Below are 13,539 nucleotides of genomic sequence, written 5' to 3' on the forward strand. Positions count from 1 at the left end.
TTATCTGTAATGTTGTGTGAATACGTATTCGGATAAATATACATCTCGTAACGAAAGTTCTTTATTAAAATCATTAAATACGTTATTGTATTAAGGAAAACATTCCTACAAAGTTGCATATCTCATGAGATAAGGAACGCAGATATAGATAACAGCCAACGAAAGACATCTCTTACTTTGTTGCATATTTAAACTGTTATAAATATGTGAGTCCGAGTCAGTTTCTCTCATCTTCTGTAGTAAAGACTTATTCCATTAGTCTCCGTTTAAAAAAAAGAATAATTCCACCACAAGATAATATTGATATTCTAATTTTTGGCTGAGATATTTCATTTCATGTCATTCTTCTACCCTATAACGGCCATGGTGATCATTGGAGTCCAGCCGCACTGCAGGGGATATTATGGTATAAAAGTGTTATCACAAACGCAGTTCCTTATGCGAGTAAATCCTCATTCTCATAATCCGCTACGAAGGCGACCCTGCACGATCGAATTGAGTTCAGGCAAAGAACCTTACATGCGGCTTCACATGCTTTCCGAAAAACGGTATAAAAACGACTTTCAAACTCTTCCACGAATAACTTTTCATAGATCCGAATTGATATTTAAAGGTTCTTTAAGAGTTCTTACGGAAATTGTCTGTTACATCTCTGGTTTTGGATCTCTAGTTTTATGAGCTAGCAACTAGACTAGAGAGATAGATGAGAAATTACATTTTCGATTCAACAAAAATAGAAACTGTTAGCATTTTCGTACCTATACACGAACCTATACATTTTCGAAAGTTTTCTAATTTAAAAAGTAGCCATTTTATATAATCAAAATATTCTTTATTCAAGTAGGCCCATAAAAGCACTTTTGGGTCATCATGTTAAAGTGTTGGATAAATGTAAAGTTATCATCGATTCGGAACGTAAATTTTACCGAGAAGAACCGGCAAGAAACTCACCAGTTACTCTTTTCCATCACTTTAATTACAATCTCAGTAACGTACAATTATTTTATTATTAACCTGCATATAATTATTTCTACGACGATTTGTTGGAAAACTAAGTCCATGCATTTTTATCTTAAATTAAATCTGTTATTGTGTAATATGCCTTATTTATCAATGTTTCTTTGACATGAGCTTTAAATATTTTATTAGGCCAATTTAAAACTAACTGTGGAACCATATTATAGAAACGAATAAGGTAGGATGTATTAACTTTGCGGAGTCCAAAACTAAGTGTTCAATCAAGATATATTTTTAAATTGTCATGTTTTGTTTTAACGGTATAAGAATTCAGTTTTTAATGATCCCACTACTGGGCAGAAACCTTCTCTCCTATTAAAACGTTTGTGAACATCTTTGAATCACATCTATTATAGGACGTTTCTCGCGACGTAAAAGATAACTTATAGATACAAATTATGCATAAGAAAATTTTTCGATACGGATCCACCTGTTTCGTACTTAAGCTACTTACCATTCTTGTCAGTTTCGTCGGATAAAACAACTTAACAAATTCTTCGCATTTAAAACATGTGAGGTGACGTCAACTCAGAGATGAAAGTTCGTTTCTCTCCCGACGACCCGCTTCTAAAATATACATAAACAGGCAGACAGGATGCATTTGGCTTCTTGATTTGTATGCTATTGTCAAGGTCGAGAACTTCGTGACTTGGATGTGAGATGGACCGGACCAAATGATTGGGGTTAGGCGAAATACTTCTTCTCACTTGCAAATTATATCGGTTTTCGAAATATCTTACAGTTAAAATCAAAATCGTTATTCAAAATGGAAGTATTTCATTTGTTTGTTGATCGATTAAAATTATCTGCGCGATATGCTTATATCTCATACCTTACCAGATCATAAAGTATTTGCTTACAATAAATTGTATATTTTCTTTTTGTATTTGAAACGATGTGTTGTTTGATTTATGCTGGACAATGCTCTTGTTGCCTTTATTGAACAAACTCTCTGAATATTATTATATTATACTCTGGATTAAAATGATTTTCATGTGGGGTGCAGAAATTTCATTGTAAATATATATTGATAATCTATATTATTCCGAACTGGAATTTTCTGATGGAAGCCTTGAATTAATTTAATCTTGTTAATTAATTTGATGTTGATCAGTAAAGCCTCCTTAAATAACATTTGTTTTGATTGTGATTTAGATCACGCAGTTTAAATTAGGGACCGCAGACTCACTTGACTAACTCAGCAACTGGTGTAGCCAAATGATTTCTAAAAACGTTTCGGGCACTACAATCTATCGCCTTTGTTTGTATTTGCCATATCCGGACGTAACGTCTGAACGAAAGCATTGGACAAATCATGCGGAAATTGTCTCCTGACGGTCTCTGTGGTAACACTTGCAGTCATTTCTTGACAAATTGCTGAATTTTTGAAGATAATATATGAACTGTGCCTCTGAATAATTTCGCAAATATTATTTGTTAAATAATGTTATACTTCTTACAATATCAATGTCGACGACAACGGATACAAGTCGTGTTGTCATTTGTGACGGTTATTACACTGGCTCATTCATCCTTCAAATGAGAACACAACTACTTACTATTGTTGCGTAGAATAAACGATCAGTGGTTGACTTAGATGGTCCTGCGTTAAGATATTTTATCACCGGTAAAGAAAATATTACTGTCATACCAATTCTGTTTCCACTGACATTATTTATTACATCGTTAATTTCAACGAAACCGCTTTATGACGATAGGAACTAGTCTTGCTGAACCATATCGAGCACTGCTCGATAAATAAACTCAATTAAACCGTATTAGGTAACCTCATAAATAATACTTTGTATCATTTTTTTTAAGAAATATTCTGAGGTGTTCCGAGTCACCTGATGGTAAGTAATCGCCACCGCCCATAGACATCGGTGCAGCAAGATATATTACATCACTTACATCGGCAATGCGCCACCACGCTTGGGAACTAAGATGTTATGTCCCTAGTGCCTACCCAGGCCCATTCTCCCTTCAAACCGGAACATAACAATAGTAAACATTGTTTTGGCAATGGGATATGTGATTGGCAGGTGGTACCAACTCAGGCGGGCTTATAAAGCGCCCCACCTTCAAGTAGCACTATTAAACAAGAGAGTAAAAATTAAGGTGTAAATTTGTATCATAAAAATATTTTAATAGTAATTCATATGTGTATCATAATTGTATTGCATATCACTGTTGCATTGCGTTGCGTTACGTTGTATCGGAGACATGACCATAACCTACCTCCCAGCTCTCGGAGGTCGTGTCGTCCACTTTCCCTCAATCGACAGCTCGATAATCCACATCTTCATTGATAACCTGCGCACGTCAAAGAATAACTACGCGTGATGTAAACGTATATAGGAAGGTATCGTTGACATTGAAAATGTAATTTAACAGAAAGACTTATGCTTATTAATAATTCATAGTAATGGGATATTGGTATAGGTAGTATAGTAGATATTAGGATAGAACCTTGCGACTGTGGAATTAATAAGCTATTTTTTTTGCGGTGGCGTTCAAATGAATAATTATGATAACATTTTTCTGGTAAAGATTTTTATGTACATTTTATAATAGTCTAGTTGACTCTAACACTTGTAGTATGATATACGATAGCGTTTATCAAAATTACTATAAAAGTTTACAGATTCAGTTTTATTATGATTAAGACAGTTACAACAAATTTAAATTAGTACATGACTATTGATTGTTTATTTAGATATAATAATTTATATGTCGTCAAAATAATTTATGACCTACCATTTCTGTATTAAACTAATCTCTGCAGCGTGTCCGCTTTCCACGCTGCGCCCGCGCCGGCCGCGACATAACGGGCCGGTGTGTTGACGCGTGCGCACGTTTAACGAGCGCTAGTGTTGTGATCACGTTGTAGTGTTGTGAATCGTGTTGCATATCCAGGATACATTCAGGTGATTTACGTGTTTAATCAATTATTATTAGGTTAGTTTTATTATAACAGTTTTATTTAGGTTATTTACTGTGATTCGCTTCGTTTATTTGTAATGGAGGTAAAAGTTTTACCGTTTCGTTAATTTGCTTGATGGTAGTCTATTTCGTTTTGTATTATTTCTTCTTCAAAAAATAGACAACGACATTAAAAAAATTATTAGAAAAAAAAATATTAAAGGATTAGGAAATAGGTAATTATATATTACAAAATATATATATATTTTTAAATGCGTCAATATATAAATTGAAGGGTAGCTTAATAAATAATTAAAATAATCGCAAGTTTGGTTTAGCAAAATGCAAGTTAACAATCCTTTAATTCTAGATGGGTACTTCAAATGGTTTCTTTTTGATATTAATATTAATCGTCTTTGCAAATTGCTCAAAAAAAGTTTGTTTACGATTTAATACCAATTACCCTCGTTCGATTAATGTAGGGTTCAACGACCGCTACCGACAAAGTGGCGCAGGCGGAGATTTAGAGTAACGAAGTTTTCTTGCTTTTACCTGAAACGTTTCTAATTACAATTAATACACTCAATTGTTAATTAACGATGCTTTAACAATACTCGAGGTATCGATTACAGGTAATTTTGTTCTAATAAATACGTGTTATTTTGATGTAATTCTAATTTATAAGTCTACTTTCGTATGTACAAATTGTTGTTAATCAGCTGTTCACACATAGTAGCGATGTCGGCTATTATCACACGTGTGTGTGTCACACAACCAACAATCTTATTTTAACACAAATTAAATAGGTAGTTTCAGTTCAAGAAATGCATAAAATTCAGTTGCACAAGTCAAATTTAAACATCATTATCTTAACTTATCTACCTACTGCTATTTGACAGGACGCACACCTAAGTTTATGAAGATAATGTATTAATAGTTTAGTTATAGCGTTTTGAATGTCATACATAATTACATCTATGAATTACTTTATAAGTTTTTTTTGGATTTGTAGACGGAGAATTATATCCAAACGAAGAGTTATAGTTTAAATATCGTTGAAATCAATTTCAAAATTAATATAATTAAATTTATGTAAATGTAAAACATTATAATAAAAATAAAATAAAATCTTAAAAAACTAAAATTTACATACTAAATTACCTAGATTATATTATTTAATAAATGTTTTAGTTTTACGTTAATTTAAAAAGGAAAGATTATCAAACTGTATCTTATATTTTCTGTTTACACAGTTGTGTGTGTTATGCTAATTAAATAATAAAACTATTTTAATTGAATATGAAATATTTAAAATTTAAGGCCTGGTTAGTTCGCATGTTTGGGTAGGTATTTTTTTTTTAATACTACTACATTAATCTTTATAAAGTTCGCATCGCAATATATTTAAGAGCACTAAAACTTAATAGCTGTCTTAAGTAGTCTTTCAATATTTAAACTTTAAAGTTTTAATACTTCCTTTAGAAAATCTTTATTGTATATTATGGTGATTATGTGGCTGAGAAGAGCCAGAAAACACGTGAATTTAAATAGAGATCGCAGACTCAAATCCAGGCAGATTTTTTTCAACAGACTGCACTGGCTTTTTAAATCGTATCTATAATTCTTAATGAATGAGCATTGAAAGACCATCGTCAGAACATTATATGCATGTTCTGATGGAAATTTTACGCATGTAAACTAGATGTTATTCAACTAACATGCAGTTTGATAGAATAAGCTTCGCAATTTGTTCTCAGAAGAAGTTGGGGTCTTTGTCCAGTAGGAGAATATTTACGCTGTAATTTTTTATATACGATGTATTTTTAAAGAGTTGTTTTCCTTTTACTATTTCAACATCGTTAAAATAAGAGTATAGTAATAAAGATGAAATCGTTTAAACAAACGCAATTACGATTATAAACAATGAGGTTTCTATAATAGACATCCCGGTATTTATTTTAAAATACGCACATTTCCACAATTTCCTCTACCTATATGTTAAAAACTATGGATGAAACACATTCCTATCCTTACAAAATGCGTTTTATATAATTATATTGTTGACAAATAAAATAAACTAACCTACATAACAAATCTAACCTATATAAGATTTTAAATGAACATGGTTATTTTTATTACTAACAGTATTTAAAACGGGATATTCTCGTGAACAAGGCATTCGTAGATAATGTCGAAATATCGAGCTCCACCAAATAAAAATAAAAAACATGGTAAATATCCCGTTTTAAATACTGTTAAATCTAACCTAAGTCGGATTTTAATCAATTATATTTGAATATATCTTATTTCTCTTTAAACTTAATTACATTTTATTATTTTATAATCTAAATTGTGATTAACATTAACTAACAGACAAACATATTTATGGTTACATTCCTTAATACAAATGGAATTTAAAATAAATACTAATAAGATTGAAATTACTGTTTTCATATTTAGAATAAGAAATATAAAGAACAATAACTTAAAAATAGGGAATCGAGTCTATATCACAGAGTTAAAAGGTCTAAACTAAAGGCTCTAACCGGTCTAGTAGTACTGCTTTCGTTTGCACATAGAAGAAAAATGTACGCAAATGATTTGCACAATAATTGACAATTATTTAGTCACGTACGTATAATGTATCTTTTAAACAGCCATTCAACTTTTTAGTCAATTAAGAGGCATTTTTTTTCAAGCCATTCATATAATTGATTTATATTATTATTATATAGAACGATGAACGACGCAAAATAAACGAATATTGTCATTTTATCTGCTGACGATTTCGTCAAACAAAAGCGGTGTTAGAAATCCTTTCGATAAATATTGAACGCATTTTGCCGAAGCCTGCCGTATCTCCATAATCAGAGACCACGCGAACGCAGTTGCGGGCCGTTTGTAATACAAGCGTAGGCTATATTCAGATAATTCTATCGGTTACACAAGTAAATACGAAAATACTTGTAATACCACTAAGGGCTATTACGTGAAACTATCTGGTTACAAACTCGGATGCAATGCAATGGTTTGCGGCGCAGGCGCACCACTATTGAGGCGAAACTGTCAATGATACCAGAGCACGTAACACAGATGTTGTTATGAAATTGATAAATTACGTAATATGTTTATGTATAGGGTAATTATTGAAGTTCCGTTTTAAAACTAGAAAACTCAACTGGAGGTCATTGAACCTCTGTTTGAGTTATTATATTTTTAGCACTCACTTATATGTAATTACGCAAGATGATTAGAACATCTAACATCAACAACTATCGCTCTGTATATATATATATAATATATACATAATATATATTCGTATATGTGTTATTTGTAATATTTATACGTAAAACTGAACTAACAGTTTCGTGTTTCTTTTGAAAATATTAATAATTAATTGGGAACATTTAAAAAGCAACATTAAAAAAAATCGAAGTTCAAACAACTATAATTCTTATACAATATATTTCCGTCTGCTAACACTTTATGTGAAAACTATTGAATAGTTTACAGTGAGATTTGTTATTTTTATACTTCATTCCTAAGTATAACTTTTTCCAATATCACCTCAGCGATGACATTCAATTTAAAGTTAACCGACAAGAAACTCAGTAGTTACTCTTTTCCCTACAATTAATTACATAAGTGTGTAAATATAACCAATTATTTATCCTGCATGAAAATCAACGATTTCTATCATCGATATTTTCCTTCCGATTTATCAAATAAATCATTGCAGGAAGCGCACGGAGTCGAGCATATAGCAATGTAGTATAATCTGTAATATAATTGTTTTAATGATGAACAGAGGAAACAAATCATTGTTCTTTAAATGGAGTCTACGGAATGAAATATTGACCCCTTAAGGTATGTGCGTTTTCTTTAAATTAATCATTTCGGTACTAATAGTGATGAGTGGTGCACAGGTTAGCGAACTTATGTCGCAAGTCTAATTATTATAGAAGATTATTGATTATATACGATTGTTTGAACTTTATATGCGTAAAAGGTAGACAAAAAATAAATAAATTATGGATTCTGTTTAGTTTCTGAAATTGTGATTAATATGAAAATTATATTTATAAAAAGTAATATATTAATAAAAATTACTGTAAAAATTAATTTCAAAATAGAAATACTGTAATCTGTAAAGGTTATAAATGTCATGAGACATAACTATAATCGTTTTAAGCAGATTCAATTTAATTCATCGTCATCTAAAAAAAAAAAACAACTATTTCGATTTTTGACAGCCGAAATGTCATTGTCTCATTCAAAATGGCGCCATCACGTCTAGTATAAAAACGGATATAATTATACCTGTTTGAGATTAATAAACTTCGACAACTTTTAACCAATTAACAGGAAATTGTAGTGGGCTATCCACTTTTTGTAATTCGAACTGCAGCACGTCAAGTAATATCGTCTATGCTATTCAATACCTCGCTATGACAATTATTCACATAAATTTGACCACAGATATTATTTATGCGCAAATCTTTCCGTAAAACAGATTAAAAATAAAATAAAAAGGATGAATCGTAAACACATTAGCTGATTAATTTCAAAGTAATATTAATATAGATGATTATGTATGTTGGTGTTGAACAATGTTTTTTATACAATAATTATAACATTCAAAAATATGTCTTATATAAATAAGTTAAAGTTTCACTTTTATTGTTAATTACTTAAAGTTGTCATCGCAATAGTCTGCTAGAGCGCGTTGCGCAAACATGCGAACTATAGCTAATCGTTGAGACAGAGCGTGTGACGGAGCTCCATGTATACTGGGAATGGTGTGCTACACACTCTGCTTTATTAGAACGAGTGTTATCTAAACAATTTATCGTTTAACTTATTTACATATACACATATTTTATGTTAAAAAAATACTATTTTGTTCTAACTCGGCAAGTTTGAGTCATCTAGTTTAGTATTATCTCTTTTTAAACAATGACATTAATAACAAAATCGCAAGCAACATTGTTGTGAATATATATATCATATGGTTTTTAAATACTTTTAATTCTTTTATAACTCTTTATATATAAATCTTATGTACGTATATATGTAGCTGTAGTCCTCCTAAGTGGTTGAATTTTGATGCAATTTTTGTGTGTATTTCAATGGTTCCCTGGATGGCTTAGATTGGGATGTATATATGTAAATCCTTTTTTCACCCGGACGAAGTCGGAAATGATAGTCCGAGTAACTAACTAGTTACTCTATATAAATTCTATATCCTTGGTTTGAATATAAGTAACAGAATAGAAATGTTGACCTTTTTTTTTCAATTAAAAAAGCCGCATCAACCACAAAGACCGCAACAACACAATTAGTTGCTTATTTTGAACCTAAACAATGACTGGTAAATCACAATTGAGCGAAACTAGGGTCGCTTATAACGAAATAAAAAAAAGATTTACTACGATCCGGTCGAGTGGGTAACAAACCGTGTGAACGTGGAATCTCTTCGCCTGATACATGATCCGTCTTCCTCCTTAGATGCCTATCTCGATGCTCACAGATAAAGCAAAGTCGGAAATATAGAGTTCCAGCCTCGTCAACTTTGTATAAATATTTTTATTTTCATGTCAAATGACATCAAAAGAGATATAACTACCCGTTTCTCAACGACGGCAAAGCCACAGGGTATTATTTGTTACCGTTAATACCTTATTAACGGTTAGATAAATATGACTTCAAAGTAACACCTGCAAATATCCCATTGCTGGGCTAAGGCCTCCTCTGACTTTGAGGTAATTCCACCACGCTGCTCTAACGCGGGATATACATGTGAGAGAATTTCATTGAAATTACACACATGCCGGTTTAGATCGCAATCATCGGATAAGATGCAATCGTGGTCTAATCAAATATTACAAAAAGAACCGTATTCATTCTTATTTTGTTTATTAGGACCTCAACAATAACAAGTAATTATTTAAAAAGTCAGCTGCAAGTCGTGTATCAGCCCGCGGATAGTTATAAAATTAACTTTAAAGTCTCATGCAAAAAATATATTATTAAAGTATTAAAGATAATTCGATTTACTCATGTAAGTAAATATATCAAAAAAATATTAGAATTAACATTTGATATAATCATATATTCTGCACTATATCTATGTAAGACTGAGCTCATAGGTTTAACTCGTTATCAAACTAAAATTGTGCAACATACAACGAACAGTTTCAGCTGTGTTTCATTAAAGCTGAAGTAACAGTTGCAACAAATATATATAAATAATCGTTTATATGTTGGTTCTCTATGCGTTTCTCAACTCTTGATCCGATCGTGATGAAAATTCGATGGGTATGTCTACGCCGTGTCATCTTAAGTAACCCAAAAGGCAAGATAATTCTTTGTCTGTATTTCTCTGAAACTTCTACTCAACCCGTGTAACGTACCTTAGGAAAACTCTCGTATCGAGCACGAGATGATCTGTAAACGTACATAACAACGGATTTAAACCCACTATCTTCGCTTAAGATTTACGTGTTCTAGTTACTTGTTCATGTCGGTTCTAAACGACAGTATTTTTTTTAAAATAATTTTCATTAATAAAAGTTTAACATTTATGGCAACATTAAACGGCATTGTTCGTGACATGTATAATATTTACTTTTTTATGTATTGTACTATATTAGTATAATATATTTGATGGTTTATTGATTGATTGGTTGATATGTATACATATGTCGATTTTCCATGAACAACGGTCTTCCTGTTTGACTTTTAAATATTTTAGTATCAATTTACTTGATCATGTTCTCGATATTTAAATGAATATATTAATTTCCTTGTATACAATTATTCCCACTTGTGATTGCGATCACAAGCATTTTTATCAGCGAAGTCTAGTCAAATCGCATGGGAGAATATGTATCCAAAATTTCATACTTCATACATTAGTTTCTTGATGATCAGTTGTCGCGCACGACTTCGTTCGACTATTAAAGGTTGGTCGTCAGCTGTTAGGTAGGTATAAAAAGCTTATGTCCTCCCTTGGGGTTAAAGGTTGCTTCATACTAATATACTGGTTTGGCCGTGAAAGAACAACAGACAGACAGACTTTATTTAGCATTTATAATATCAATATAGATGATTTCCGTCACGGTCGAGTAATGTAAAAAAAAAAATAAACCAGTAAAACTCACAAACTGTCTGTGTGTCTTGTGTGTCTTGTGTGTCATCTCGATGAATTATATTGTAGTCTGTTGTAATAATATGGGCAATTAATGTCAAAAATATGAGTGTCACGTTTGATGTCGACACCGTGCTATCGCCGTGTCAATTAGTTTTATGTGTGTTGTAATTACTACCTACATATACGTTATTTTAAAAAGGGTTAATTTAGATGGAGGTAAGGAGATGACAACATTTTAACTCAATTTAATATTAGATATTGATTTATACCTTTTGTTAATATAATAAAATATTAATTTATGTAAGCAGGATAGAGTACATACTGTACTTAGATAAAAGGATTAAGATGATATAAAGTTAACACGGAAATGTAGATCCACCAAGAACACAGACAAGAAACTGAGCAGTTACTATAGGTTCATAGTATATGCTATCAATAATTATATTTTGTATAAAGCTGAGACTGCTTAGTAGTTAAAGCCGGTGAACATTAAGTTGATTGTGAGTTTAAACCCGGGAAAGCAAATCGTATTCTCGGCGATGGTGATTTTACCACATTTTAACCAACAATCTGCATCGGAACAGCGTGGTGGTATAGACTAGAAACCTTTTCAAGAGTCTTATCCCAGCGGGACATTTACAAGTGACAAAAATGTAATCAAATTCATAACGATTACATAAAGAGTCACGCAAGGAGACGACGACTAGTTCACACGTTACTAAGCGATTTGTCAAATAACGTCTTACGATTGCGCTTCAGACAAGGTCTTCTTCGAATTGCGACGCTGTCATTATTTCAATATAATTTATATTAATACTTGTCTTGATTTTGCTCTAGTTTTAATATGTAGTAACTTATCTGCCTCGTTAGCTGAATGGTTAGCTTATATAGTTGCAGATTCCTAGAAACCGGGTTTATATTCCAAGTCATAAAAATACCTATTTAGGTAGGTATTTAGGTAGTTAAAAAAATAATCGCAGTAGTAACCTGTCAGAAAATTGGCAGTGTTACTCTCATTGAAGGTGCGACAAAATTACGCTAAAATCAGATTGCCTTCGAACTGAGAGAGCGAGCTAAATATATCGATTTATTATTGAATTAACAATATTATTGTAAAATAATAAGAGAAATGGATGTATTATTAAAGTAGTAATATATTTTTAAGCATATTATAGGTCAGCGGTAATCAGAACACAAACACAATAAACAACACAATTCAGCAATTATATATTGATATTGGTAATACCTTTGACAGTTATATCTATATTTATAAAATACTAGTATAACTTTATTGTAATAAAAAAATGGTGATATTTAAGAATATATATATTCTATAAAATTCGCTTAGGAAATAATTAATATCAAGTTTAAATTTTGTCTGTTTCGGTAGACGAGGCCAGGTGTGTGAACTCACAACAATGCAATACATACATACATAACATTTTCTTTTCTAACAATACATAATACAAAAACTGTAATTATTATTTTTTTAAAGTACAAAAAGATAAATATTTAATAACAAATCGTATCAAATCAATACACTTTTTAAAGAAAAAAGAAACAAATCTCATTTCAATATTGAAACAAAGATGTTCTATTTGCATTTATCTATACATATAATAAAATTGGAGTGTCTGTTTGTAATATTAAAATAACCGCGTTTTACTAAATGCATATGTATGTATACACGGTACATATACCTAAATAACATTTTTTACAATTTTTGTCTGTCCGTCTGTCTGTCTGTTTGTTCCGGCTAATCTCTGGAACGGCTGGACCGATTTTGACGGGACTTTCACTGGCAGATAGCTGATGTAATAAAGAGTAACTTAGGCTAATTTTATTTTAGAATTATATGTAAAATAATAATAAAGTCACGCTTTGTTATTAAATTCAAACGCGCACGAAGTCGCGGGCACAGCTAGTATATTTTATTATTTTATAATTATAGTATTAGGTTCATATATTCGTGTATTTTATTTTACTGTGACAGTATAATTTATATGTTTTATATTTTTTTGTGTACTGTAGTTTAGATTGTATCTTTACCAAACCCAAAAATATGTGCGAATTTTCAGTTCCACCTATTGGAGGGAACTGGTTTAAAAGTGAGTTGCGAGTTTTCATCCACACGTGCTAATTGTTACAAGGTTAAACCTTGTAATAAGTTCAACAACATTCTGTAGTTATACAAAAAATACTAGCTAACCACCGTAAAAGTCCTACTTAAAGTTACAAAAAGTTCTTTTTCAGCGGATATTTTCGTTATAAAATGAACCTGTGTTCCAACAGTTTTCATTCCAGTAGGTATGATATATGTGCGTGACAGACAGAGAAGTATGGAAGAAGAAGACATGCTTCGCCGACCTCAAGTAAAATTCGGATAAGGGCAGGTGGATGATGATGATGATTAGATAGTCGGATGCATTGATAATTTTTTAAACATA

At 31.4% G+C, this 13,539-nt stretch overlaps 2 protein-coding genes across 6 annotated transcripts in view; one reads left to right on the forward strand and one right to left on the reverse strand.

Annotated features, from left to right (window-relative positions):
* The first annotated feature begins 3,836 nt into the window (after positions 1–3,836).
* Positions 3,837–13,539, forward strand: part of LOC113398198 (uncharacterized) — a 125,018-nt gene continuing 115,315 nt past the window's right edge. For 3 of the 5 annotated variants that reach the window (XM_026636816.2, XM_026636812.2, XM_026636815.2), the window contains exon 1: positions 3,837–3,944. The gene's annotated coding sequence lies outside the window, so the exon portion shown is untranslated. Of the gene's footprint in view, positions 3,976–13,539 lie in introns of all 5 variants that reach the window. The other 2 variants (XM_026636813.2, XM_064215712.1) reach the window with 2 other exon arrangements.
* Obsc (Obscurin) overlaps positions 11,322–13,539 on the reverse strand; it is a 415,125-nt gene continuing 412,907 nt past the window's right edge. Inside the window, exon 60 of the transcript XR_010309210.1 lies at positions 11,322–11,331. The gene's annotated coding sequence lies outside the window, so the exon portion shown is untranslated. The remainder of the gene's footprint in view (positions 11,332–13,539) is intronic.

This window comes from Vanessa tameamea, chromosome 2, assembly GCF_037043105.1.
Source record: "Vanessa tameamea isolate UH-Manoa-2023 chromosome 2, ilVanTame1 primary haplotype, whole genome shotgun sequence".
Taxonomy (NCBI): Eukaryota; Metazoa; Arthropoda; class Insecta; order Lepidoptera; family Nymphalidae; genus Vanessa; species Vanessa tameamea.